The sequence below is a fragment of the Eschrichtius robustus genome, chromosome 9, assembly GCF_028021215.1.
Source record: "Eschrichtius robustus isolate mEscRob2 chromosome 9, mEscRob2.pri, whole genome shotgun sequence".
Lineage (NCBI taxonomy): Eukaryota > Metazoa > Chordata > Mammalia > Artiodactyla > Eschrichtiidae > Eschrichtius > Eschrichtius robustus.
This window is the reverse complement of record NC_090832.1, coordinates 94,369,623-94,394,514: the sequence shown is the minus strand read 5'-3', so window position 1 is coordinate 94,394,514 and position 24,892 is coordinate 94,369,623.

The window sequence follows — 24,892 nt, the reverse complement described above, 5'->3', positions numbered from 1 at the left end:
GCGATTCGAATCTCCCTCCTGAATCCTGTTTCCTGCAATTCTGCCTTGCTTTCAAATCCTCTTCGTTGCCTTCCCACAGTATATTTGTGGACGAGAGTTATCATTTATAACTCTGCAGGTTTGTGAATTGCAGTGCCCCTGAGCTCCATTTTTCAACTCGCTTTCTTGGGAGCTGGCCGCAAAAGCGCAGGATTGCTTCAGGCCCTATTCTCCTTCCGGGCGGCAGGCTGAGCCTGTGGTTAATTCTTCTTCCTGATGGGAAAATAGAGTGAGCTGTGCCTGTCCCAAGACCTAGAGCTAGTCTCTCATTGGTTCCCCCTCTTCCCGTTCCTCCTCATGACAAATAGCAACCTGTACGGAACAGGAGGTTAAAGGTGCTGATTCTCCAAGGAGGAAGATTGCTAGGAAAGCGGCTGGAATGGCGAACCCGAGCACAAGGAGATGAGAAATGAGGTGCGTTTTAGAAACCTTTCCCGATCACACGGTGTACCATCTTCTGGGTTTCTCATGCATGTTTTCGATGTAGGAAGGTGCCCTTGAACCTGGAGATTTGGGACCCATGGGATGGGTACCACGCAGTATTACTTTAAAGGGTCTGCGTTTGCTCACCCAACCTCACCAAACCTCTCAGCCCCAGGAGTGTCCACCCTTATGTCTCAATCAGCTCTGGGTCTAGATATGGTCAACCCAGGTGGCATCACAGCCCCTGATCGAATTTTGTAAGAATTTCTCTCTCTTTCACTGTCTTTGCTTCACGGGTTTTTAAAAGTAATTGATTTTTATAATGGGGTTTAGCTGCTCTTCACAGCTGTGTGTATGCTGCTTTACACCCACTTGCCTCACTTACAGAGACATATCAACACATAGGTTTTAAGTTTCTTACTAGTCAGATATATTCTTGGGCGGTGAATAGGTGGTGCTGAGTCCCGTTCACTGAGCAAGGAGTAGGTCTTGTCTATTACATATTGGGTTTATGGAACGGTATCTGAGCTAATTTGAAACCCTGGTTTTATGCATCACCCCAACTCACCTTTCCCGTTAAGCAGCCATAGTGTGTTTTCTAAACGTGTGACTCTCTTCTGTTTTGTAATTCAGTTCAAGTGTAGCGGTTATTACATTCCCTCTATAAGTGATATCTTATGATAAGTGTCTTTTTCTGTGTGACTGATTTCACGTAGAATCGTCGTACCTAAATCCACTCATCATGCTGCTAAGAGCCTTATGACGTAGATTTCATGGCTGAGTGATATTCCATTGTATATAAGGACCACAACTTCTTTATCCATTTTTCTCTTTCCTGGGATATTTAAGGTGTAACGAAGTGGAGGTTCTTGTCAACAGAGCAGCCCTAAACTTTGGGGTGCCTGTGTCTTGCTGATTTTTAGTTTTCCCAATTTATACGCCCACGAGTGGAAGTGCCCTATGCTCTCTAAGCTGAGTTTTTTAGATGTTTCAAGACACACCGTACACCTCTCCAGAGTGGCTGTTGGCAATTTACATCCCGCCCATCAGCGTAGCAAGGCTCCCGTTTCTCCATGGCCTGTCCTGCGTTTCTGGTTTTGACACTTTATTCAGCATGGCCCTTTTGACCGATGGGAAGCGAGACTTCTTTGTAGCGCTGATTTGCCTTTGCAGGTTGCTTGGTTGGCCAAAAAGGGCGTATGCGTTTTTTCCTGAATATATTCAGGAAAAACGCATACGCCCTTTTTGGCCAAGGGCATCATTGTCGAGGTTTTGCCTCTTTTCCTGTGCTTTAAAGGCGATTCGAATCTCCCTCCTGAATCCTGTTTCCTGCAATTCTGCCTTGCTTTCAAATCCTCTTCGTTGCCTTCCCACAGTATATTTGTGGACGAGAGTTATCATTTATAACTCTGCAGGTTTGTGAATTGCAGTGCCCCTGAGCTCCATTTTTCAACTCGCTTTCTTGGGAGCTGGCCGCAAAAGCGCAGGATTGCTTCAGGCCCTATTCTCCTTCCGGGCGGCAGGCTGAGCCTGTGGTTAATTCTTCTTCCTGATGGGAAAATAGAGTGAGCTGTGCCTGTCCCAAGACCTAGAGCTAGTCTCTCATTGGTTCCCCCTCTTCCCGTTCCTCCTCAGGACAAATAGCAACCTGTACGGAACAGGAGGTTAAAGGTGCTGATTCTCCAAGGAGGAAGATTGCTAGGAAAGTGGCTGGAATGGCGAACCCGAGCACAAGGAGATGAGAAATGAGGTGCGTTTTAGAAACCTTTCCCGATCACACGGTGTACCATCTTCTGGGTTTCTCATGCATGTTTTCGATGTAGGAAGGTGCCCTTGAACCTGGAGATTTGGGACCCATGGGATGGGTACCACGCAGTATTACTTTAAAGGGTCTGCGTTTGCTCACCCAACCTCACCAAACCTCTCAGCCCCAGGAGTGTCCACCCTTATGTCTCAATCAGCTGTGGGTCTAGATATGGTCAACCCAGGTGGCATCACAGCCCCTGAACGAATTTTGTAAGAATTTCTCTCTCTTTCACTGTCTTTGCTTCACGGGTTTTTAAAAGTAATTGATTTTTATAATGGGGTTTAGCTGCTTTTCAGAGCTGTGTGTATGCCGCTTTACACCCACTTGCCTCACTTACAGAGAGATATCAACACATAGGTTTTAAGATTCTTAGTAGTCAGATATATTCTTGGGCGGTGAATAGGTGGTGTTGAGTCCCGTTCACTGAGCAAGGAGTAGGTCTTGTCTATTACATATTGGGTTTATGGAACGGTATCTGAGCTAATTTGAAACCCTGGTTTTATGCATCACCCCAACTCACCTTTCCCGTTAAGCAGCCATAGTGTGTTTTCTAAACGTGTGACTCTCTTCTGTTTTGTAATTCAGTTCAAGTGTAGCGGTTTTTACATTCCCTCTATAAGTGATATCTTATGATAAGTGTCTTTTTCTGTGTGACTTATTTCACGTAGAATCGTCGTACCTAAATCCACTCATCATGCTGCTAGGAGCCTTATGACCTAGATTTCATGGCTGAGTGATATTCCATTGTACATAAGGACCACAACTTCTTTATCCATTTTTCTCTTTCCTGGGATATTTAAGGTGTAACGAAGTGGAGGTTGTTGTCAACAGAGCACCCCTAAACTTTGGGGTGCCTGTATCTTGCTGATTTTTAGTTTTCCCAACTTATACGCCCACGAGTGGAAGTGCCCTATGCTCTCTAAGCTGAGTTTTTTAGATGTTTCAAGACACACTGTACACCTCTCCAGAGTGGCTGTTGGCAATTTACATCCCGCCCATCAGCGTAGCAAGGCTCCCGTTTCTCCATGGCCTGTCCTGCATTTCTGGTTTTGACACTTTATTCAGCATGGCCCTTTTGACCGATGGGAAGCGAGACTTCTTTGTAGCGCTGATTTGCCTTTGCAGGTTGCTTGGTTGGCGAAAAAGGGCGTATGCGTTTTTTCCTGAATATATTCAGGAAAAAACGCATACACCCTTTTTGGCCAAGGGCATCATTGTCGAGGTTTTGCCGCTTTTCCTGTGCTTTAAAGGCGATTCGAATCTCCCTCCTGAAACCTGTTTCCTGCAATTCTGCCTTGCTTTCAAATCCTCTTCGTTGCTTTCCCACAGTATATTTGTGGACGAGAGTTATCATTTATAACTCTGCAGGTTTGTGAATTGCAGTGCCCCTGAGCTCCATTTTTCAACTCGCTTTCTTGGGAGCTGGCCGCAAAAGCGCAGGATTGCTTCAGGCCCTATTCTCCTTCCGGGCGGCAGGCTGAGCCTGTGGTTAATTCTTCTTCCTGATGGGAAAATAGAGTGAGCTGTGCCTGTCCCAAGACCTAGAGCTAGTCTCTCATTGGTTCCCCCTCTTCCCGTTCCTCCTCAGGACAAATAGCAACCTGTACGGAACAGGAGGTTAAAGGTGCTGATTCTCCAAGGAGGAAGATTGCTAGGAAAGCGGCTGGAATGGCGAACCCGAGCACAAGGAGATGAGAAATGAGGTGCGTTTTAGAAACCTTTCCCGATCACACGGTGTACCATCTTCTGGGTTTCTCATGCATGTTTTCGATGTAGGAAGGTGCCCTTGAACCTGGAGATTTGGGACCCATGGGATGGGTACCACGCAGTATTACTTTAAAGGGTCTGCGTTTGCTCACCCAACCTCACCAAACCTCTCAGCCCCAGGAGTGTCCACCCTTATGTCTCAATCAGCTGTGGGTCTAGATATGGTCAACCCAGGTAGCATCACAGCCCCTGAACGAATTTTGTAAGAATTTCTCTCTCTTTCACTGTCTTTGCTTCACGGGTTTTTAAAAGTAATTGATTTTTATAATGGGGTTTAGCTGCTTTTCAGAGCTGTGTGTATGCCGCTTTACACCCACTTGCCTCACTTACAGAGAGATATCAACACATAGGTTTTAAGATTCTTACTAGTCAGATATATTCTTGGGCGGTGAATAGGTGGTGCTGAGTCCCGTTCACTGAGCAAGGAGTAGGTCTTGTCTATTACATATTGGTTTTATGGAACGGTATCTGAGCTAATTTGAAACCCTGGTTTTATGCATCACCCCAACTCACCTTTCCCGTTAAGCAGCCATAGTGTGTTTTCTAAACGTGTGACTCTCTTCTGTTTTGTAATTCAGTTCAAGTGTAGCAGTTTTTACATTCCCTCTATAAGTGATATCTTATGATAAGTGTCTTTTTCTGTGTGACTGATTTCACGTAGAATCGTCGTACCTAAATCCACTCATCATGCTGCTAAGAGCCTTATGACGTAGATTTCATGGCTGAGTGATATTCCATTGTATATAAGGACCACAACTTCTTTATCCATTTTTCTCTTTCCTGGGATATTTAAGGTGTAACGAAGTGGAGGTTGTTGTCAACAGAGCAGCCCTAAACTTTGGGGTGCCTGTGTCTTGCTGATTTTTAGTTTTCCCAATTTATACGCCCACGAGTGGAAGTGCCCTATGCTCTCTAAGCTGAGTTTTTTAGATGTTTCAAGACACACCGTACACCTCTCCAGAGTGGCTGTTGGCAATTTACATCCCGCCCATCAGCGTAGCAAGGCTCCCGTTTCTCCATGGCCTGTCCTGCGTTTCTGGTTTTGACACTTTATTCAGCATGGCCCTTTTGACCGATGGGAAACGAGACTTCTTTGTAGCGCTGATTTGCCTTTGCAGGTTGCTTGGTTGGCCAAAAAGGGCGTATGCGTTTTTTCCTGAATATATTCAGGAAAAACGCATACGCCCTTTTTGGCCAAGGGCATCATTGTCGAGGTTTTGCCGCTTTTCCTGTGCTTTAAAGGCGATTCGAATCTCCCTCCTGAATCCTGTTTCCTGCAATTCTGCCTTGCTTTCAAGTCCTCTTCGTTGCCTTCCCACAGTATATTTGTGGACGAGAGTTATCATTTATAACTCTGCAGGTTTGTGAATTGCAGTGCCCCTGAGCTCCATTTTTCAACTCGCTTTCTTGGGAGCTGGCCGCAAAAGCGCAGGATTGCTTCAGGCCCTATTCTCCTTCCGGGCGGCAGGCTGAGCCTGTGGTTAATTCTTCTTCCTGATGGGAAAATAGAGTGAGCTGTGCCTGTCCCAAGAACTAGAGCTAGTCTCTCATTGGTTCCCCCTCTTCCCGTTCCTCCTCAGGACAAATAGCAACCTGTACGGAACAGGAGGTTAAAGGTGCTGATTCTCCAAGGAGGAAGATTGCTAGGAAAGCGGCTGGAATGGCGAACCCGAGCACAAGGAGATGAGAAATGAGGTGCGTTTTAGAAACCTTTCCCGATCACACGGTGTACCATCTTCTGGGTTCTCATGCATGTTTTCGATGTAGGAAGGTGCCCTTGAACCTGGAGATTTGGGACCCATGGGATGGGTACCACGCAGTATTACTTTAAAGGGTCTGCGTTTGCTCACCCAACCTCACCAAACCTCTCAGCCCCAAGAGTGTCCACCCTTATGTCTCAATCAGCTGTGGGTCTAGATATGGTCAACACAGGTGGCATCACAGCCCCTGAACGAATTTTGTAAGAATTTCTCTCTCTTTTACTGTCTTTGCTTCACGGGTTTTTAAAAGTAATTGATTTTTATAATGGGGTTTAGCTGCTCTTCAGAGCTGTGTGTATGCCGCTTTACACCCACTTGCCTCACTTACAGAGAGATATCAACACATAGGTTTTAAGTTTCTTACTACTCAGATATATTCTTGGGCGGTGAATAGGTGGTGCTGAGTCCCGTTCACTGAGCAAGGAGTAGGTCTTGTCTATTACATATTGGGTTTATGGAACGGTATCTGAGCTAATTTGAAACCCTGGTTTTATGTATCACCCCAACTCACCTTTCCCTTTAAGCAGCCATAGTGTGTTTTCTAAACGTGTGACTCTCTTCTGTTTTGTAATTCAGTTCAAGTGTAGCAGTTTTTACATGCCCTCTATAAGTGATATCTTATGATAAGTGTCTTTTTCTGTGTGACTGATTTCACGTAGAATCGTCGTACCTAAATCCACTCATCATGCTGCTAAGAGCCTTATGACGTAGATTTCATGGCTGAGTGATATTCCATTGTACATAAGGACCACAACTTTTTTATCCATTTTTCTCTTTCCTGGGATATTTAAGGTGTAACGAAGTGGAGGTTGTTGTCAACATAGCAGCCCTAAACTTTGGGGTGCCTGTGTCTTGCTGATTTTTAGTTTTCCCAATTTATACGCCCACGAGTGGAAGTGCCCTATGCTCTCTAAGCTGAGTTTTTTAGATGTTTCAAGACACACCGTACACCTCTCCAGAGTGGCTGTTGGCAATTTACATCCCGCCCATCAGCGTAGCAAGGCTCCCGTTTCTCCATGGCCTGTCCTGCGTTTCTGGTTTTGACACTTTATTCAGCATGGCCCTTTTGACCGATGGGAAGCGAGACTTCTTTGTAGCGCTGATTTGCCTTTGCAGGTTGCTTGGTTGGCCAAAAAGGGCGTATGCGTTTTTTCCTGAATATATTCAGGAAAAACGCATACGCCCTTTTTGGCCAAGGGCATCATTGTCGAGGTTTTGCCGCTTTTCCTGTGCTTTAAAGGCGATTCGAATCTCCCTCCTGAATCCTGTTTCCTGCAATTCTGCCTTGCTTTCAAATCCTCTTCGTTGCCTTCCCACAGTATATTTGTGGACGAGAGTTATCATTTATAACTCTGCAGGTTTGTGAATTGCAGTGCCCCTGAGCTCCATTTTTCAACTCGCTTTCTTGGGAGCTGGCCGCAAAAGCGCAGGATTGCTTCAGGCCCTATTCTCCTTCCGGGCGGCAGGCTGAGCCTGTGGTTAATTCTTCTTCCTGATGGGAAAATAGAGTGAGCTGTGCCTGTCCCAAGACCTAGAGCTAGTCTCTCATTGGTTCCCCCTCTTCCCGTTCCTCCTCATGACAAATAGCAACCTGTACGGAACAGGAGGTTAAAGGTGCTGATTCTCCAAGGAGGAAGATTGCTAGGAAAGCGGCTGGAATGGCGAACCCGAGCACAAGGAGATGAGAAATGAGGTGCGTTTTAGAAACCTTTCCCGATCACACGGTGTACCATCTTCTGGGTTTCTCATGCATGTTTTCGATGTAGGAAGGTGCCCTTGAACCTGGAGATTTGGGACCCATGGGATGGGTACCACGCAGTATTACTTTAAAGGGTCTGCGTTTGCTCACCCAACCTCACCAAACCTCTCAGCCCCAGGAGTGTCCACCCTTATGTCTCAATCAGCTCTGGGTCTAGATATGGTCAACCCAGGTGGCATCACAGCCCCTGATCGAATTTTGTAAGAATTTCTCTCTCTTTCACTGTCTTTGCTTCACGGGTTTTTAAAAGTAATTGATTTTTATAATGGGGTTTAGCTGCTCTTCACAGCTGTGTGTATGCTGCTTTACACCCACTTGCCTCACTTACAGAGACATATCAACACATAGGTTTTAAGTTTCTTACTAGTCAGATATATTCTTGGGCGGTGAATAGGTGGTGCTGAGTCCCGTTCACTGAGCAAGGAGTAGGTCTTGTCTATTACATATTGGGTTTATGGAACGGTATCTGAGCTAATTTGAAACCCTGGTTTTATGCATCACCCCAACTCACCTTTCCCGTTAAGCAGCCATAGTGTGTTTTCTAAACGTGTGACTCTCTTCTGTTTTGTAATTCAGTTCAAGTGTAGCGGTTATTACATTCCCTCTATAAGTGATATCTTATGATAAGTGTCTTTTTCTGTGTGACTGATTTCACGTAGAATCGTCGTACCTAAATCCACTCATCATGCTGCTAAGAGCCTTATGACGTAGATTTCATGGCTGAGTGATATTCCATTGTATATAAGGACCACAACTTCTTTATCCATTTTTCTCTTTCCTGGGATATTTAAGGTGTAACGAAGTGGAGGTTCTTGTCAACAGAGCAGCCCTAAACTTTGGGGTGCCTGTGTCTTGCTGATTTTTAGTTTTCCCAATTTATACGCCCACGAGTGGAAGTGCCCTATGCTCTCTAAGCTGAGTTTTTTAGATGTTTCAAGACACACCGTACACCTCTCCAGAGTGGCTGTTGGCAATTTACATCCCGCCCATCAGCGTAGCAAGGCTCCCGTTTCTCCATGGCCTGTCCTGCGTTTCTGGTTTTGACACTTTATTCAGCATGGCCCTTTTGACCGATGGGAAGCGAGACTTCTTTGTAGCGCTGATTTGCCTTTGCAGGTTGCTTGGTTGGCCAAAAAGGGCGTATGCGTTTTTTCCTGAATATATTCAGGAAAAACGCATACGCCCTTTTTGGCCAAGGGCATCATTGTCGAGGTTTTGCCTCTTTTCCTGTGCTTTAAAGGCGATTCGAATCTCCCTCCTGAATCCTGTTTCCTGCAATTCTGCCTTGCTTTCAAATCCTCTTCGTTGCCTTCCCACAGTATATTTGTGGACGAGAGTTATCATTTATAACTCTGCAGGTTTGTGAATTGCAGTGCCCCTGAGCTCCATTTTTCAACTCGCTTTCTTGGGAGCTGGCCGCAAAAGCGCAGGATTGCTTCAGGCCCTATTCTCCTTCCGGGCGGCAGGCTGAGCCTGTGGTTAATTCTTCTTCCTGATGGGAAAATAGAGTGAGCTGTGCCTGTCCCAAGACCTAGAGCTAGTCTCTCATTGGTTCCCCCTCTTCCCGTTCCTCCTCAGGACAAATAGCAACCTGTACGGAACAGGAGGTTAAAGGTGCTGATTCTCCAAGGAGGAAGATTGCTAGGAAAGCGGCTGGAATGGCGAACCCGAGCACAAGGAGATGAGAAATGAGGTGCGTTTTAGAAACGTTTCCCGATCACACGGTGTACCATCTTCTGGGTTTCTCATGCATGTTTTCGATGTAGGAAGGTGCCCTTGAACCTGGAGATTTGGGACCCATGGGATGGGTACCACGCAGTATTACTTTAAAGGGTCTGCGTTTGCTCACCCAACCTCACCAAACCTCTCAGCCCCAGGAGTGTCCACCCTTATGTCTCAATCAGCTGTGGGTCTAGATATGGTCAACCCAGGTGGGATCACAGCCCCTGAACGAATTTTGTAAGAATTTCTCTCTCTTTCACTGTCTTTGCTTCACGGGTTTTTAAAAGTAATTGATTTTTATAATGGGGTTTAGCTGCTCTTCAGAGCTGTGTGTATGCCGCTTTACACCCACTTGCCTCACTTACAGAGAGATATCAACACATAGGTTTTAAGTTTCTTACTAGTCAGATATATTCTTGGGCGGTGAATAGGTGGTGCTGAGTCCCGTTCACTGAGCAAGGAGTAGGTCTTGTCTATTACATATTGGGTTTATGGAACGGTATCTGAGCTAATTTGAAACCCTGGTTTTATGCATCACCCCAACTCACCTTTCCCTTTAAGCAGCCATAGTGTGTTTTCTAAACGTGTGACTCTCTTCTGTTTTGTAATTCAGTTCAAGTGTAGCAGTTTTTACATTCCCTCTATAAGTGATATCTTATGATAAGTGTCTTTTTCTGTGTGACTGATTTCACGTAGAATCGTCGTACCTAAATCCACTCATCATGCTGCTAAGAGCCTTATGACGTAGATTTCATGGCTGAGTGATATTCCATTGTACATAAGGACCACAACTTCTTTATCCATTTTTCTCTTTCCTGGGATATTTAAGGTGTAACGAAGTGGAGGTTGTTGTCAACAGAGCAGCCCTAAACTTTGGGGTGCCTGTGTCTTGCTGATTTTTAGTTTTCCCAATTTATACGCCCACGAGTGGAAGTGCCCTATGCTCTCTAAGCTGAGTTTTTTAGATGTTTCAAGACACACCGTACACCTCTCCAGAGTGGCTGTTGGCAATTTACATCCCGCCCATCAGCGTAGCAAGGCTCCCGTTTCTCCATGGCCTGTCCTGCGTTTCTGGTTTTGACACTTTATTCAGCATGGCCCTTTTGACCGATGGGAAGCGAGACTTCTTTGTAGCGCTGATTTGCCTTTGCAGGTTGCTTGGTTGGCCAAAAAGGGCGTATGCGTTTTTTCCTGAATATATTCAGGAAAAACGCATACGCCCTTTTTGGCCAAGGGCATCATTGTCGAGGTTTTGCCGCTTTTCCTGTGCTTTAAAGGCGATTCGAATCTCCCTCCTGAATCCTGTTTCCTGCAATTCTGCCTTGCTTTCAAATCCTCTTCGTTGCCTTCCCACAGTATATTTGTGGACGAGAGTTATCATTTATAACTCTGCAGGTTTGTGAATTGCAGTGCCCCTGAGCTCCATTTTTCAACTCGCTTTCTTGGGAGCTGGCCGCAAAAGCGCAGGATTGCTTCAGGCCCTATTCTCCTTCCGGGCGGCAGGCTGAGCCTGTGGTTAATTCTTCTTCCTGATGGGAAAATAGAGTGAGCTGTGCCTGTCCCAAGACCTAGAGCTAGTCTCTCATTGGTTCCCCCTCTTCCCGTTCCTCCTCAGGACAAATAGCAACCTGTACGGAACAGGAGGTTAAAGGTGCTAATTCTCCAAGGAGGAAGATTGCTAGGAAAGCAGCTGGAATGGCGAACCCGAGCACAAGGAGATGAGAAATGAGGTGCGTTTTAGAAACCTTTCCCGATCACACGGTGTACCATCTTCTGGGTTTCTCATGCATGTTTTCGATGTAGGAAGGTGCCCTTGAACCTGGAGATTTGGGACCCATGGGATGGGTACCACGCAGTATTACTTTAAAGGGTCTGCGTTTGCTCACCCAACCTCACCAAACCTCTCAGCCCCAGGAGTGTCCACCCTTATGTCTCAATCAGCTGTGGGTCTAGATATGGTCAACCCAGGTGGCATCACAGCCCCTGAACGAATTTTGTAAGAATTTCTCTCTCTTTCACTGTCTTTGCTTCACGGGTTTTTAAAAGTAATTGATTTTTATAATGGGGTTTAGCTGCTTTTCAGAGCTGTGTGTATGCCGCTTTACACCCACTTGACTCACTTACAGAGAGATATCAACACATAGGTTTTAAGATTCTTACTAGTCAGATATATTCTTGGGCGGTGAATAGGTGGTGTTGAGTCCCGTTCACGGAGCAAGGAGTAGGTCTTGTCTATTACATATTGGGTTTATGGAACGGTATCTGAGCTAATTTGAAACCCTGGTTTTATGCATCACCCCACCTCACCTTTCCCGTTAAGCAGCCATAGTGTGTTTTCTAAACGTGTGACTCTCTTCTGTTTTGTAATTCAGTTCAAGTGTAGCGGTTTTTACATTCCCTCTATAAGTGATATCTTATGATAAGTGTCTTTTTCTGTGTGACTTATTTCACGTAGAATCGTCGTACCTAAATCCACTCATCATGCTGCTAGGAGCCTTATGACCTAGATTTCATGGCTGAGTGACATTCCATTGTACATAAGGACCACAACTTCTTTATCCATTTTTCTCTTTCCTGGGATATTTAAGGTGTAACGAAGTGGAGGTTCTTGTCAACAGAGCAGCCCTAAACTTTGGGGTGCCTGTGTCTTGCTGATTTTTAGTTTTCCCAATTTATAGGCCCACGAGTGGAAGTGCCCTATGCTCTCTAAGCTGAGTTTTTTAGATGTTTCAAGACACACCGTACACCTCTCCAGAGTGGCTGTTGGCAATTTACATCCCGCCCATCAGCGTAGCAAGGCTCCCGTTTCTCCATGGCCTGTCCTGCATTTCTCGTTTTGACACTTTATTCAGCATGGCCCTTTTGACCTATGGGAAGCGAGACTTCTTTGTAGCGCTGATTTGCCTTTGCAGGTTGCTTGGTTGGCCAAAAAGGGCGTATGCGTTTTTTCCTGAATATATTCAGGAAAAAACGCATACGCCCTTTTTGGCCAAGGGCATCATTGTCGAGGTTTTGCCGCTTTTCCTGTGCTTTAAAGGCGATTCGAATCTCCCTCCTGAAATCTGTTTCCTACAATTCTGCCTTGCTTTCAAATCCTCTTCGTTGCCTTCCCTCAATATATTTGTGGACGAGAGTTATCATTTATAACTCTGCAGGTTTGTGAATTGCAGTGCCCCTGAAGTCCATTTTACAACTCGCTTTCTTGGGAGCTGGCCGCAAAAGCTCAGGATTGCTTCAGGCCCTATTCGGCTTCCGGCTGGCAGGCTGAGCCTGTGGTTAATTCTTCTTCCTAATGGGAAAATAGAGTGAGCTGTGCCTGTCCCAAGACCTAGAGCTAGTCTCTCATTGGTTCCCCCTCTTCCCGTTCCTCCTCAGGACAAATAGCAACCTGTACGGAACAGGAGGTTAAAGGTGCTGATTCTCCAAGGAGGGAGATTGCTAGGAAAGCGGCTGGAATGGCGAACCCGAGCACAAGGAGATGAGAAATGAGGTGCGTTTTAGAAACCTTTCCCGATCACACGTTGTACCATCTTCTGGGTTTCTCATGCATGTTTTCGATGTAGGAAGGTGCCCTTGAACCTGGAGATTTGGGACCCATGGGATGGGTACCACGCAGTATTACTTTAAAGGGTCTGCGTTTGCTCACCCAACCTCACCAAACCTCTCAGCCCCAGGAGTGTCCACCCTTATGTCTCAATCAGCTGTGGGTCTAGATATGGTCAACCCAGGTGGCATCACAGCCCCTGAACGAATTTTGTAAGAATTTCTCTCTCTTTCACTGTCTTTGCTTCACGGGTTTTTAAAAGTAATTGATTTTTATAATGGGGTTTAGCTGCTCTTCACAGCTGTGTGTATGCCGCTTTACACCCACTTGCCTCACTTACAGAGAGATATCAACACATAGGTTTTAAGTTTCTTACTAGTCAGATATATTCTTGGGCGGTGAATAGGTGGTGCTGAGTCCCGTTCACTGAGCAAGGAGTAGGTCTTGTCTATTACATATTGGGTTTATGGAACGGTATCTGAGCTAATTTGAAACCCTGGTTTTATGCATCACCCCAACTCACCTTTCCCGTTAAGCAGCCATAGTGTGTTTTCTAAACGTGTGACTCTCTTCTGTTTTGTAATTCAGTTCAAGTGTAGCGGTTTTTACATTCCCTCTATAAGTGATATCTTATGATAAGTGTCTTTTTCTGTGTGACTTATTTCACGTAGAATCGTCGTACCTAAATCCACTCATCATGCTGCTAGGAGCCTTATGACCTAGATTTCATGGCTGAGTGATATTCCATTGTACATAAGGACCACAACTTCTTTATCCATTTTTCTCTTTCCTGGGATATTTAAGGTGTAACGAAGTGGAGGTTGTTGTCAACAGAGCACCCCTAAACTTTGGGGTGCCTGTATCTTGCTGATTTTTAGTTTTCCCAACTTATACGCCCACGAGTGGAAGTGCCCTATGCTCTCTAAGCTGAGTTTTTTAGATGTTTCAAGACACACTGTACACCTCTCCAGAGTGGCTGTTGGCAATTTACATCCCGCCCATCAGCGTAGCAAGGCTCCCGTTTCTCCATGGCCTGTCCTGCATTTCTGGTTTTGACACTTTATTCAGCATGGCCCTTTTGACCGATGGGAAGCGAGACTTCTTTGTAGCGCTGATTTGCCTTTGCAGGTTGCTTGGTTGGCGAAAAAGGGCGTATGCGTTTTTTCCTGAATATATTCAGGAAAAAACGCATACACCCTTTTTGGCCAAGGGCATCATTGTCGAGGTTTTGCCGCTTTTCCTGTGCTTTAAAGGCGATTCGAATCTCCCTCCTGAAACCTGTTTCCTGCAATTCTGCCTTGCTTTCAAATCCTCTTCGTTGCTTTCCCACAGTATATTTGTGGACGAGAGTTATCATTTATAACTCTGCAGGTTTGTGAATTGCAGTGCCCCTGAGCTCCATTTTTCAACTCGCTTTCTTGGGAGCTGGCCGCAAAAGCGCAGGATTGCTTCAGGCCCTATTCTCCTTCCGGGCGGCAGGCTGAGCCTGTGGTTAATTCTTCTTCCTGATGGGAAAATAGAGTGAGCTGTGCCTGTCCCAAGACCTAGAGCTAGTCTCTCATTGGTTCCCCCTCTTCCCGTTCCTCCTCAGGACAAATAGCAACCTGTACGGAACAGGAGGTTAAAGGTGCTAATTCTCCAAGGAGGAAGATTGCTAGGAAAGCGGCTGGAATGGCGAACCCGAGCACAAGGAGATGAGAAATGAGGTGCGTTTTAGAAACCTTTCCCGATCACACGGTGTACCATCTTCTGGGTTTCTCATGCATGTTTTCGATGTAGGAAGGTGCCCTTGAACCTGGAGATTTGGGACCCATGGGATGGGTACCACGCAGTATTACTTTAAAGGGTCTGCATTTGCTCACCCAACCTCACCAAACCTCTCAGCCCCAGGAGTGTCCACCCTTATGTCTCAATCAGCTGTGGGTCTAGATATGGTCAACCCAGGTAGCATCACAGCCCCTGAACGAATTTTGTAAGAATTTCTCTCTCTTTCATTGTCTTTGCTTCACGGGTTTTTAAAAGTAATTGATTTTTATAATGGGGTTTAGCTGCTCTTCAGAGCTGTGTGTATGCCGCTTTACACCCACGTGCCTCACTTACAGAGAGATATCAACACATAGGTTGTAAGTTTCTTACTAGTCAGATATATTCTTGGGCGGTGAATAGGGGGTGCTGAGTCCCCTTCACTGAGCAAGGAGTAGGTCTTGTCTATTACATATTGGGTTTATGGAACGGTATCTGAGCTAATTTGAAACCCTTGTTTTATGCATCACCCCACCTCACCTTTCCCGTTAAGCAGCCATAGTGTGTTTTCTAAACATGTGACTCTCTTCTGTTTTGTAATTCAGTTCAAGTGTAGCGGTTTTTACATTCCCTCTATAAGTGATATCTTATGATAAGTGTCTTTTTCTGTGTGACTTATTCCACGTAGAATCGTCGTACCTAAATCCACTCATCATGCTGCTACTAGGCTTATGACGTTGATTTCATGGCTGAGGGATATTCCATTGTACATAAGGACCACAACTTCTTTATCCATTTTTCTCTTTCCTGGGATATTTAAGGTGTAACGAAGTGGAGGTTCTTGTCAACAGAGCAGCCCTAAACTTTGGGGTGCCTGTGTCTTGCTGATTTTTAGTTTTCCCAATTTATAGGCCCACGAGTGGAAGTGCTCTATGCTCTCTAAGCTGAGTTTTTTAGATGTTTCAAGACACACCGTACACCTCTCCAGAGTGGCTGTTGGCAATTTACATCCCGCCCATCAGCGTAGCAAGGCTCCCGTTTCTCCATGGCCTGTCCTGCATTTCTGGTTTTGACACTTTATTCAGCATGGCCCTTTTGACCGATGGGAAGCGAGACTTCTTTGTAGCGCTGATTTGCCTTTGCAGGTTGCTTGGTTGGCCAAAAAGGGCGTATGCGTTTTTTCCTGAATATATTCAGGAAAAAACGCATACGCCCTTTTTGGCCAAGGGCATCATTGTCGAGGTTTGCCCGCTTTTCCTGTGCTTTAAAGGCGATTCGAATCTCCCTCCTGAAACCTGTTTCCTGCAATTCTGCCTTGCTTTCAAATCCTCTTCGTTGCCATCCCACAGTATATTTGTGGACGAGAGTTATCATTTATAACTCTGCAGGTTTGTGAATTGCAGTGCCCCTGAGCTCCATTTTTCAACTCGCTTTCTTGGGAGCTGGCCTCAAAAGCGCAGGATTGCTTCAGGCCCTATTCGGCTTCCGGCTGGCAGGCTGAGCCTGTGGTTAATTCTTCTTCCTGATGGGAAAATAGAGTGAGCTGTGCCTGTCCCAAGACCTAGAGCTAGTCTCTCATTGGTTCCCCCTCTTCCCGTTCCTCCTCAGGACAAATAGCAACCTGTACGGAACAGGAGGTTAAAGGTGCTGATTCTCCAAGGAGGGAGATTGCTAGGAAAGCGGCTGGAATGGCGAACCCCAGCACAAGGAGATGAGAAATGAGGTGCGTTTTAGAAACCTTTCCCGATCACACGGTGTTCCATCTTCTGGGTTTCTCATGCAAGTTTTCGATGTAGGAAGGTGCCCTTGAACCTGGAGATTTGGGACCCATGGGATGGGTACCACGCAGTATTACTTTAAAGGGTCTGCGTTTGCTCACCCAACCTCACCAAAGCTCTCAGCCCCAGGAGTGTCCACCCTTATATCTCAATCAGCTGTGGGTCTAGATATGGTCAACCCAGGTGGCATCACAGCCCCTGAACGAATTTTGTAAGAATTTCTCTCTCTTTCACTGTCTTTGCTTCACGGGTTTTTAAAAGTAATTGATTTTTATAATGGGGTTTAGCTGCTTTTCAGAGCTGTGTGTATGCCGCTTTACACCCACTTGCCTCACTTACAGAGAGATATAAACACATAGGTTTTAAGATTCTTACTAGTCAGATATATTCTTGGGCGGTGAATAGGGGGTGTTGAGTCCCGTTCACTGAGCAAGGAGTAGGTCTTGTCTATTACATATTGGGTTTATGGAACGGTATCTGAGCTAATTTGAAACCCTGGTTTTATGCATCACCCCAACTCACCTTTCCCGTTAAGCAGCCATAGTGTGTTTTCTAAACGTGTGACTCTCTTCTGTTTTGTAATTCAGTTCAAGTGTAGCGGTTTTTACATTCCCTCTATAAGTGATATCTTATGATAAGTGTCTTTTTCTGTGTGACTGATTTCACGTAGAATCGTCGTACCTAAATCCACTCATCATGCTGCTACGAGCCTTATGACGTAGATTTCATGGCTGAGTGATATTCCATTGTACATAAGGACCACAACTTCTTTATCCATTTTTCTCTTTCCTGGGATATTTAAGGTGTAACGAAGTGGAGGTTCTTGTCAACAGAGCAGCCCTAAACGTTGGGGTGCCTGTGTCTTGCTGATTTTTAGTTTTCCCAATTTATACGCCCACGAGTGGAAGTGCCCTATGCTCTCTAAGCTGAGTTTTTTAGATGTTTCAAGACACACCGTACACCTCTCCAGAGTGGCTGTTGGCAATTTACATCCCGCCCATCAGCGTAGCAAGGCTCCCGTTTCTCCATGGCCTGTCCTGCATTTCTGCTTTTGACACTTTATTCAGCATGGCCCTTTTGACCGATGGGAAGCGAGACTACTTTGTAGCGCTGATTTGCCTTTGCAGGTTGCTTGGTTGGCCAAAAAGGGCGTATGCGTTTTTTCCTGAATATATTCAGGAAAAAACGCATACGCCCTTTTTGGCCAAGGGCATCATTGTCGAGGTTTGCCCGCTTTTCCTGTGCTTTAAAGGCGATTCGAATCTCCCTCCTGAAACCTGTTTCCTGCAATTCTGCCTTGCTTTCAAATCCTCTTCGTTGCCATCCCACAGTATATTTGTGGACGAGAGTTATCATTTATAACTCTGCAGGTTTGTGAATTGCAGTGCCCCTGAGCTCCATTTTTCAACTCGCTTTCTTGGGAGCTGGCCGCAAAAGCGCAGGATTGCTTCAGGCCCTATTCGGCTTCCGGCTGGCAGGCTGAGCCTGTGGTTAATTCTTCTTCCTGATGGGAAAATAGAGTGAGCTGTGCCTGTCCCAAGACCTAGAGCTAGTCTCTCATTGGTTCCCCCTCTTCCCGTTCCTCCTCAGGACAAATAGCAACCTGTACGGAACAGCAGGTTAAAGGTGCTGATTCTCCAAGGAGGGAGATTGCTAGGAAAGCGGCTGGAATGGCGAACCCGAGCACAAGGAGATGAGAAATGAGGTGCGTTTTAGAAACCTTTCCCGATCACACGGTGTACCATCTTCTGGGTTTCTCATGCATGTTTTCGATGTAGGAAGGTGCCCTTGAACCTGGAGATTTGGGACCCATGGGATGGGTACCACGCAGTATTACTTTAAAGGGTCTGCGTTTGCTCACCCAACCTCACCAAACCTCTCAGCCCCAGGAGTGTCCACCCTTATGTCTCAATCAGCTGTGGGTCTAGATATGGTCAACCCAGGTGGCATCACAGCCCCTGAACGAATTTTGTAAGAATTTCTCTCTCTTTCACTGTCTTTGCTTCATGGGTTTTTAAAAGTAATTGATTTTTATAATGGGGTTTAGCTGCTTTTCACTGCTGTGTTTATGCTGCTTTACACCCACTTGAGTCACTTACAGAGAGATATCAACACATAGGTTTTAAGATTCTTACTAGTCAGATATATTCTTGGGCGGTGAATAGGTGGTGTTGAGTCCCGTTCACTGAGCAAGGAGTATGTCTTGTCTATTACATATTGGGTTTATGGAACGGTATCTGAGCTAATTTGAAACCCTGGTTTTATGCATCACCCCAACTCACCTTTCCCGTTAAGCAGCCATAGTGTGTTTTCTAAATGTGTGACTCTCTTCTGTTTTGTAATTCAGTTCAAGTGTAGCGGTTTTTACATTCACTCTATAAGTGATATCTTATGATAAGTGTCTTTTTCTGTGTGACTTATTTCACGTAGAATTGTCGTACCTAAATCCACTCATCATGCTGCTACGAGCCTTATGACGTAGATTTCATGGCTGAGTGATATTCCATTGTACATAAGGACCACAACTTCTTTATCCATTTTTCTCTTTCCTGGGATATTTAAGGTGTAACGAAGTGGAGGTTCTTGTCAACAGAGCAGCCCTAAACTTTGGGGTGCCTGTGTCTTGCTGATTTTTAGTTTTCCCAATTTATAGGCCCACGAGTGGAAGTGCTCTATGCTCTCTAAGCTGAGTTTTTTAGATGTTTCAAGACACACCGTACACCTCTCCAGAGTGGCTGTTGGCAATTTACATCCCGCCCATCAGCGTAGCAAGGCTCCCGTTTCTCCATGGCCTGTCCTGCATTTCTGGTTTTGACACTTTATTCAGCATGGCCCTTTTGACCGATGGGAAGCGAGACTTCTTTGTAGCGCTGATTTGCCTTTGCAGGTTGCTTGGTTGCCCAAAAAGGGCGTATGCGTTTTTTCCTGAATATATTCAGGAAAAAACGCATACGCCCTTTTTGGCCAAGGGCATCATTGTCGAGGTTTGCCCGCTTTTCCTGTGCTTTAAAGGCGATTCGAATCTCCCTCCTGAAACCTGTTTCCTGCAATTCTGCCTTGCTTTCAAATCCTCTTCGTTGCCATCCCACAGTATATTTGTGGACGAGAGTTATCATTTATAACTCTGCAGGTTTGTGAATTGCAGTGCCCCTGAGCTCCATTTTTCAACTCGCTTTCTTGGGAGCTGGCCTCAAAAGCGCAGGATTGCTTCAGGCCCTATTCGGCTTCCGGCTGGCAGGCTGAGCCTGTGGTTAATTCTTCTTCCTGATGGGAAAATAGAGTGAGCTGTGCCTGTCCCAAGACCTAGAGCTAGTCTCTCATTGGTTCCCCCTCTTCCCGTTCCTCCTCAGGACAAATTGCAACCTATACAGAACAGGAGGTTAAAGGTGCTGATTCTCCAAGGAGGGAGATTGCTAGGAAAGCGGCTGGAATGGCGAACCCGAGCACAAGGAGATGAGAAATGAGGTGCGTTTTAGAAACCTTTCCCGATCACACGGTGTACCATCTTCTGGGTTTCTCATGCATGTTTTCGATGTAGGAAGGTGCCCTTGAACCTGGAGATTTGGGACCCATGGGATGGGTACCACGCAGTATTACTTTAAAGGGTCTGCGTTTGCTCACCCAACCTCACCAAACCTCTCAGCCCCAGGAGTGTCCACCCTTATGTCTCAATCAGCTGTGGGTCTAGAATGGTCAACCCAGGTGGCATCACAGCCCCTGAACGAATTTTGTAAGAATTTCTCTCTCTTTCACTGTCTTTGCTTCACGGGTTTTTAAAAGTAATTGATTTTTATAATGGGGTTTAGCTGCTCTTCATAGCTGTGTGTATGCCGCTTTACACCCACTTGCCTCACTTACAGAGAGATATCAACACATAGGTTTTAAGTTTCTTACTAGTCAGATATATTCTTGGGCGGTGAATAGGTGGTGCTGTGTCCCGTTCACTGAGCAAGGAGTAGGTCTTGTCTATTACATATTGGGTTTATGGAACGGTATCTGAGCTAATTTGAAACCCTGGTTTTATGCATCACCCCAACTTACATTTCCCGTTAAGCAGCCATAGTGTGTTTTCTAAACGTGTGACTCTCTTCTGTTTTGTAATTCAGTTCAAGTGTAGCGGTTTTTACATTCCCTCTATAAGTGATATCTTATGATAAGTGTCTTTTTCTGTGTGACTGATTTCACGTAGAATCGTCGTACCTAAATCCACTCATCATGCTGCTAAGAGCCTTATGACGTAGATTTCATGGCTGAGTGATATTCCATTGTACATAAGGACCACAACTTCTTTATCCATTTTTCTCTTTCCTGGGATATTTAAGGTGTAACGAAGTGGAGGTTGTTGTCAACAGAGCAGCCCTAAACTTTGGGGTGCCTGTGTCTTGCTGATTTTTAGTTTTCCCAATTTATACGCCCACAAGTGGAAGTGCCCTATGCTCTCTAAGCTGAGTTTTTTAGATGTTTCAAGACACACCGTACACCTCTCCAGAGTGGCTGTTGGCAATTTACATCCCGCCCACCAGCGTAGCAAGGCTCCCGTTTCTCCATGGCCTGTCCTGCATTTCTGGTTTTGACACTTTATTCAGCATGGCCCTTTTGACCGATGGGAAGCGAGACTTCTTTGTAGCGCTGATTTGCCTTTGCAGGTTGCTTGGTTGGCCAAAAAGGGCGTATGCATTTTTTCCTGAATATATTCAGGAAAAACGCATACGCCCTTTTTGGCCAAGGGCATCATTGTCGAGGTTTTGCCGCTTTTCCTGTGCTTTAAAGGCGATTCGAATCTCCCTCCTGAAACCTGTTTCCTGCAATTCTGCCTTGCTTTCAAATCCTCTTCGTTGCCTTCCCACAGTATATTTGTGGACCAGAGTTATCATTTATAACTCTGCAGGTTTGTGAATTGCAGTGCCCCTGAGCTCCATTTTTCAACTCGCTTTCTTGGGAGCTGGCCGCAAAAGCGCAGGATTGCTTCAGGCCCTATTCTCCTTCCGGGCGGCAGGCTGAGCCTGTGGTTAATTCTTCTTCCTGATGGGAAAATAGAGTGAGCTGTGCCTGTCCCAAGACCTAGAGCTAGTCTCTCATTGGTTCCCCCTCTTCCCGTTCCTCATCAGGACAAATAGCAACCTGTACGGAACAGGAGGTTAAAGGTGCTGATTCTCCAAGGAGGAAGATTGCTAGGAAAGCGGCTGGAATGGCGAAACCGAGCACAAGGAGATGAGAAATGAGGTGCGTTTTAGAAACCTTTCCCGATCACACGGTGTACCATCTTCTGGGTTTCTCATGCATGTTTTCGATGTAGGAAGGTGCCCTTGAACCTGGAGATTTGGGACCCATGGGATGGGTACCACGCAGTATTACTTTAAAGGGTCTGCGTTTGCTCACCCAACCTCACCAAACCTCTCAGCCCCAGGAGTGTCCACCCTTATGTCTCAATCAGCTGTGGGTCTAGATATGGTCAACCCAGGTGGCATCACAGCCCCTGAACGAATTTTGTAAGAATTTCTCTCTCTTTCACTGTCTTTGCTTCACGGGTTTTTAAAAGTAATTGATTTTTATAATGGGGTTTAGCTGCTTTTCACTGCTGTGTTTATGCTGCTTTACACCCACTTGAGTCACTTACAGAGAGATATCAACACATAGGTTTTAAGATTCTTACTAGTCAGATATATTCTTGGGCGGTGAATAGGTGGTGTTGAGTCCCGTTCACTGAGCAAGGAGTATGTCTTGTCTATTACATATTGGGTTTATGGAACGGTATCTGAGCTAATTTGAAACCCTGGTTTTATGCATCACCCCAACTCACCTTTCCCGTTAAGCAGCCATAGTGTGTTTTCTAAATGTGTGACTCTCTTCTGTTTTGTAATTCAGTTCAAGTGTAGCGGTTTTTACATTCACTCTATAAGTGATATCTTATGATAAGTGTCTTTTTCTGTGTGACTTATTTCACGTAGAATTGTCGTACCTAAATCCACTCATCATGCTGCTACGAGCCTTATGACGTAGATTTCATGGCTGAGTGATATTCCATTGTACATAAGGACCACAACTTCTTTATCCATTTTTCTCTTTCCTGGGATATTTAAGGTGTAACGAAGTGGAGGTTCTTGTCAACAGAGCAGCCCTAAACTTTGGGGTGCCTGTGTCTTGCTGATTTTTAGTGTTCCCAATTTATAGGCCCACGAGTGGAAGTGCTCTATGCTCTCTAAGCTGAGTTTTTTAGATGTTTCAAGACACACCGTACACCTCTCCAGAGTGGCTGTTGGCAATTTACATACCGCCCATCAGCGTAGCAAGGCTCCCGTTTCTCCATGGCCTGTCCTGCATTTCTGGTTTTGACACTTTATTCAGCATGGCCCTTTTGACCGATGGGAAGCGAGACTTCTTTGTAGCGCTGATTTGCCTTTGCAGGTTGCTTGGTTGCCCAAAAAGGGCGTATGCGTTTTTTCCTGAATATATTCAGGAAAAAACGCATACGCCCTTTTTGGCCAAGGGCATCATTGTCGAGGTTTGCCCGCTTTTCCTGTGCTTTAAAGGCGATTCGAATCTCCCTCCTGAAACCTGTTTCCTGCAATTCTGCCTTGCTTTCAAATCCTCTTCGTTGCCATCCCACAGTATATTTGTGGACGAGAGTTATCATTTATAACTCTGCAGGTTTGTGAATTGCAGTGCCCCTGAGCTCCATTTTTCAACTCGCTTTCTTGGGAGCTGGCCTCAAAAGCGCAGGATTGCTTCAGGCCCTATTCGGCTTCCGGCTGGCAGGCTGAGCCTGTGGTTAATTCTTCTTCCTGATAGGAAAATAGACTGAGCTGTGCCTGTCCCAAGACCTAGAGCTAGTCTCTCATTGGTTCCCCCTCTTCCCGTTCCTCCTCAGGACAAATTGCAACCTATACAGAACAGGAGGTTAAAGGTGCTGATTCTCCAAGGAGGGAGATTGCTAGGAAAGCGGCTGGAATGGCGAACCCGAGCACAAGGAGATGAGAAATGAGGTGCGTTTTAGAAACCTTTCCCGATCACACGGTGTACCATCTTCTGGGTTTCTCATGCATGTTTTCGAAGTAGGAAGGTGCCCTTGAACCTGGAGATTTGGGACCCATGGGATGGGTACCACGCAGTATTACTTTAAAGGGTCTGCGTTTGCTCACCCAACCTCACCAAACCTCTCAGCCCCAGGAGTGTCCACCCTTATGTCTCAATCAGCTGTGGGTCTAGAATGGTCAACCCAGGTGGCATCACAGCCCCTGAACGAATTTTGTAAGAATTTCTCTCTCTTTCACTGTCTTTGCTTCACGGGTTTTTAAAAGTAATTGATTTTTATAATGGGGTTTAGCTGCTCTTCAGAGCTGTGTGTATGCCGCTTTACACCCACTTGCCTCACTTACAGAGAGATATCAACACATAGGTTTTAAGTTTCTTACTAGTCAGATATATTCTTGGGCGGTGAATAGGTGGTGCTGTGTCCCGTTCACTGAGCAAGGAGTAGGTCTTGTCTATTACATATTGGGTTTATGGAACGGTATCTGAGCTAATTTGAAACCCTGGTTTTATGCATCACCCCAACTCACCTTTCCCGTTAAGCAGCCATAGTGTGTTTTCTAAATGTGTGACTCTCTTCTGTTTTGTAATTCAGTTCAAGTGTAGCGGTTTTTACATTCACTCTATAAGTGATGTCTTATGATAAGTGTCTTTTTCTGTGTGACTTATTTCACGTAGAATTGTCGTACCTAAATCCACTCATCATGCTGCTACGAGCCTTATGACGTAGATTTCATGGCTGAGTGATATTCCATTGTACATAAGGACCACAACTTCTTTATCCATTTTTCTCTTTCCTGGGATATTTAAGGTGTAACGAAGTGGAGGTTCTTGTCAACAGAGCAGCCCTAAACTTTGGGGTGCCTGTGTCTTGCTGATTTTTAGTTTTCCCAATTTATAGGCCCACGAGTGGAAGTGCTCTATGCTCTCTAAGCTGAGTTTTTTAGATGTTTCAAGACACACCGTACACCTCTCCAGAGTGGCTGTTGGCAATTTACATCCCGCCCATCAGCGTAGCAAGGCTCCCGTTTCTCCATGGCCTGTCCTGCATTTCTGGTTTTGACACTTTATTCAGCATGGCCCTTTTGACCGATGGGAAGCGAGACTTCTTTGTAGCGCTGATTTGCCTTTGCAGGTTGCTTGGTTGCCCAAAAAGGGCGTATGCGTTTTTTCCTGAATATATTCAGGAAAAAACGCATACGCCCTTTTTGGCCAAGGGCATCATTGTCGAGGTTTGCCCGCTTTTCCTGTGCTTTAAAGGCGATTCGAATCTCCCTCCTGAAACCTGTTTCCTGCAATTCTGCCTTGCTTTCAAATCCTCTTCATTGCCATCCCACAGTATATTTGTGGACGAGAGTTATCATTTATAACTCTGCAGGTTTGTGAATTGCAGTGCCCCTGAGCTCCATTTTTCAACTCGCTTTCTTGGGAGCTGGCCTCAAAAGCGCAGGATTGCTTCAGGCCCTATTCGGCTTCCGGCTGGCAGGCTGAGCCTGTGGTTAATTCTTCTTCCTGATGGGA